Source organism: Aptenodytes forsteri, unplaced genomic scaffold, assembly GCF_000699145.1.
Source record: "Aptenodytes forsteri isolate BGI_AS27 unplaced genomic scaffold, ASM69914v1 Scaffold167, whole genome shotgun sequence".
NCBI lineage: Eukaryota > Metazoa > Chordata > Aves > Sphenisciformes > Spheniscidae > Aptenodytes > Aptenodytes forsteri.
In genome coordinates this window covers 1,004,540-1,009,717 of record NW_008795926.1, presented here as the reverse complement: position 1 = coordinate 1,009,717, position 5,178 = coordinate 1,004,540, and positions in this window count along the sequence as shown.

Here is a 5,178-nt window from a genome sequence, read left to right as displayed (position 1 = left end):
GCTGGCGCTGCGGGGCGGAAAGCATCTCTCCCGGCAGCAGCCTCCACGCGGCTCTCCCTCTCCCGGCCAGGCCTCTTTGTGTGCGCATCTTCATCCCCTTTGGACGAGGTCTGCGGCTTACAAAGCGTGGCCCGCCGGTGGCTCCGTTACTTATATCACAGAGGAAGAAGCTTCCAGGCAGATAAGCTGCAGCAAAGAAATGTTAATTTGAGGCTGGCCTCACAAAAATACATCTAGAAGCTCTATTTAAAAGCAAACCAAAACACACTGCTATCTAATTCACACAGGAAATTGCTGCCGGAGGTTACATCAATACAGCCTGCCTGTTGAAAGTGCTGTTCCTTGAAAACCATGCACTCCGCAGTCACATTTAGGGCTGCTGTGCACATTAGCACTCAGCATGACACCTAGAAAATGTGATGAACGGGACAAAGGAGGCCAGGTTAAGATGACAGACCATCCTCGCACTCCTCAAGTCTGCCAAACCTATATACCGGCTGCAGAGCGAGCAGATGCCATGCCAGCTGTCTTCATTTCCAGTTCAGCTGTTAATAGGCTGTTTATTAGTCATGAATTCTGGCAATGGAATTCACTATATATCATAGAATTGTGTTTTAAAAAGTCCATCTTTTCTTTCTAAAAAAAAAGAGTTCAGCTATTTAGGTCTGCCTGATGATTGTGGGGCTGGAAGTAAGCAGATCGGTGTTGTGGTCTGCTGTAGCTTTGAGGCTTAGAGGTGCTCACAATACTGGCAGCTTGCGATCTCTCTTAGAGACAGTGACACTGAAGGATTTCTAGGGTGCCTGCTTTCCCTTCCCTCTTCCTGACCTGTGCATCAAGTAGGTGTGAGAAAAAGAAGCACCATTAATACAGTAGCTACAACTTGAGAGGCTGGATGAATTTCTGGCTCCGCTGCAGCTGGGAATACATTCCCATAGATTTAAATGAGGCTGGGGTCTAGTGCGTTGGAGTGAAAGACGAATGAATGTGCTGAATAGGTACATTGCCAGGCATCAGCCCAGAACCCCTCCTGGCACACAGAAAGCAGACCCAACCTTATCGCTATTTTTTTAAAAAGTTGTGTTTGTGTGTGTGTGTGTGTGTGAGAGAGAGAGAGAACTGCGATGATTTCAAGCAGACTTTTTAAGGTCTGAAAGAACCTAAGACCACCCTGAATCTCTGAAATGCAACCAGGATACCCCGGCACTGATACCAACAGCTGTTGTGTGGTTGAAGAAGAAAACATCCAGTCTTCCTGGGAGAACCGCAAGTAATGAACAAATACATCACTTCCCTTGGTAACTTGTTCAAACTCACAGTTAAGAACGAGTGCCTTATTTCTTAATGAAATTTGCCTCAGGTCCATTTCAGCTATTGGTTGGTGTCAAAGGATTGTACGGGCAAGTAGCACTTCTTTGCGGTACTTGCTTGAGTGTTCCCATATGGGCAGCATTAAAACTGCTGTAGGTTGCAAAGAGTTAGAATTAGTGCGAAACACCCTATGCCATTTATTTCAAAGGCAGAATTCACATAATTTTAGAGGTTGTTGGAAACACTGCCCAAAGGAATAAAATATCTTACAAGAGTAAGTTGTTGTAAGGATCACCAAAATGGGTTGTGAAATGAACAGTGAGATAAGCTTTCAAATATTTTTTTGTTTTATTCTGATATTCCCAGGATCTGATTTAAATTATTTTCCAGCAGTTATAATGTCTCTCTGCTTATTTGTACACCTATGTGTTTGGTGATGTTCTGGCATTTAAATCCCCTCCCAAACTGAATTATGCTTTGGGATATAATTGAATATGAATTATCACAACTTTGATTCCTTTGCCACAATGTTGATGGGATCATTAGTGATGCCTTTAAATACTGCTAGTAAAAGCAAAAGGACATTTTAAACCTTCCTCTGTTACAACTATGGGATCAGGCTATTGCAGTTTCAAACTGCTGTTGTTGTTTATTATAGCTCACCTATATTACTGTACCAGTTTGTCAATTTTTTTTCCTTGATTACCAAAAACTTAAATTTCTCTGGTAGTAATAGAAAATGTTATACTTTTATTTGTTCCTATTCAAAAGTGTTTACACAGTGTTTCATTTTGAATGCTTCAAAATTACTTGTTGATCCTGAAAACTTCTATAGGAGTTGATTACTTGATTGCATGAAAATCACTAGGAACAATATTTATGTCTCTCCCGCTTGTGTTTTTGCTACTACCCCATTGACAGAAATGGTGCAAGGATCTGAGCACATACAGCAGTTAACAGATTCTAGCCTCAGTCACTGAGGGTATCTGTCACTGAAAATTTGAAAAAAAGAAAAGAGAGCATTGTGATCCACACAGCATGTGAATTGTCTTCACATTCTCAGTTGTGTTTCTTATAAAGGAGTGTACAGAATTTTACACATTTCTTTTTATTTCTGAAAATCATATATTCATACCCCTGTAGAAATTAACTATTGCACATATTTCTCAACTGTTCTATTATTATAGAATAATACTCAGTCTGTGTCCAACAAGTGTAAGGCATGTTGTGACTTTCAATTTTATAGCAAAAAGCTTAGGTCCCTTTCAAGACCAATTACTTAAAGCTTATTTGAAAAATAAGTCTAAAGTTGAGGCAAATGGCACAGTGATTCACATCTAGGTATCTTACAATGCAGGATGCAACACTGCAACTGGTGTTCAGTTCCTCAGGAGCTGGACTGCACACCAGTAATGGTATCATGGATAGTCACACGTCAATGAAGGTTAAAAAACTACAGAAACAACCATTTTTCATCAGAACTCCACTGTACCAACATGCCTCACAAATGAGGTCTCTCACCCTGTCTTTGTGTAGCACCAGTTCACTCAGTCCTTGGCTTTTCATGATTAGCAGGTACTTAGTACTATATTCCCATTAAATAATTCTGCAAGAATTACATTTGCTAGTTTCTGTAATCAGGGTCTCGTATCTTGTTTCTCTGATAAATAAGCTATGGAGCTTTGCTTAATTATGGCACACCTTGATGTTTCTTGGAGGATATGTAACCACATTTGGTTCTCCTGAATCTGTATGATGCTATGACATCCGTAGGATGACACATGGATTCTTCATACTCGTGTTCAAACATCACAGTCCCTAAAGTGGATATATATTCTTTGGGCTACAGAGAAAGAGCAAGCATGTAGCTTCAGGGAAGAAGCATAAAGGTCTAAGGTTTTTTCCTGCATTTCACATTATGCAGTCCTTGTGAAAATCCTAGAACCTCAGAAGGTTCACACAGAAAGTGAATCGTTCTTGCATTCTTTGTGACGTAACTTCATTGAGAGGCAGAGAGGAAACCAATAAACTGATACCCTGACAGTTAAAACCTTGTTTTGGAAAATGGGAGTTTGGGCTTTAACCACAGAAACTTTGCTTTACAGACAAATGCCCAACCACTCAACTATTATCCAAAAGACAGGTGTAAGCAGTTCAAGCAATCATTGGACATGATATCTAACTCCAAGAGAGACTTACCAGCTGAAGTGCCTGAGCATATATTGACACCACATCTCCTGTTGGGGTGCAGCTCACAGGGTTTTTCTCCTGATTTATTGAGGAGAATCTTCAATTAAGATTGATGGAATTAATGAACTCCAGTGTTAGACACTTTGCACCATGTATTGGGCCTGAATATGTAGCTTGGGATTGAAGATTTTATGATGCATCTTGCCATTCCAAATAAAAATTGTGGGCAAGTCAAAAGAGGGATCCAAGGTGTCTGAATCCTCAGGCTGTTGCAGCAAACAACTATACTGTGTCTCTTTGGTCTGTTAGCCTGGACAGATAATAGCACTTCAACCCAATAATAAGCATCTCCTCCTCCAGACACTATGACTTTTACTCCTTTACCAATGGTATTAAGTCTCTATTCACTTAAGTTTCTTTACGTTTGTAGAGAGGGCTTTTTTTAAGAGAAAATCTGGATCTGCAGCTGTAGTGCAAGTTTTGGGGCTACATGACTCAATGGCAATACCTCTCTGAGGAGGCTTATGAGAACATTTTGTCACACAGATCATAATACAGATAAAAGGTTAATAACCTGTGCCAAGGAAACTCACCTCACTGAAATACAACATTGTGTTGTGTAGTCCCAAAGCAGTACAAAAGGGTTACTGCCTTTTCCTTTAAGCTTTGTATGATTTAAGAAGGACTGCATCCTGCATCTGAAAACCTGAAGTGCCTCAGTCTACAATGCCTAGGGTTCTGTCCCTTTTATTTCACATGAAGGTCTTCAAATTCTTGGAAGGATACCAATTGCACAGAAGAGACCTTTTGGATTATAATCAGGAGGAAACGTAAGTAAATGTTTGTTGCAGACGTCAGTCAGATTGCTATTTGGAAGCAATGCACCATCTAAAGCAACAGTTCCCAAACTGATCTGGGAGACCAAGCTAAATGATTATGGAGCCCTACATCCAAGTGGGATGACTCCTTCCGGGGCTGTGGAACAGCGCTGCAGCTGTTCCTCAGTCATATAACCTGGAAAGTGAGATTGATCCCTCAGTACACAACAGTTTACATGAGAACCTGCATGGTGATTCACAAAAAAAGCCTGAGAACAAATCATATCAAACATAGAACATGCAGTGAAACATCATCAGACTACAAAATGCAGTAATCGATGAGTGAAATGAGAGCACCACATACGAAGTCATGCCATACATTGAAAATGCTAACAACTACTAAACAGCATGTGTACTGCTGAAGGAAAAAAATAAACTGCACAGCACAGAAAGGACTCTTGGAAAAAATAAGTTTGATCCACTTTTGGTGGGAGGTTAGTACATTATGCACGTGTTATAAATAAAATATAAAATATTGACATTTGTCTCTGTGAGAAAAATACTTTAAAGCAAGTTTCCGTGTCTTTCAATTTGTGGTATTTATATGAGAAAGCTAAAGTGCTGGCTAGTCTTCCCTGCACTGACAATATTTACTGTGTAGTTTTCTGTTTGGAGCCCTTCTCTTCTTTGAGGTTTCCTGTTTCAGAGCTGAAGAGCTCTTAATGTGTTTTATTTCCCGAGAGTTGCTAGGGTTATTAGTTCTGTTACCAAACTGGGTCTGAGGGAAAGACATTTTTGTCTGCTTTAATGTCATATACTGATTTTTGCAGTTGGAACATGTAACTTGAACCTCTGGGGG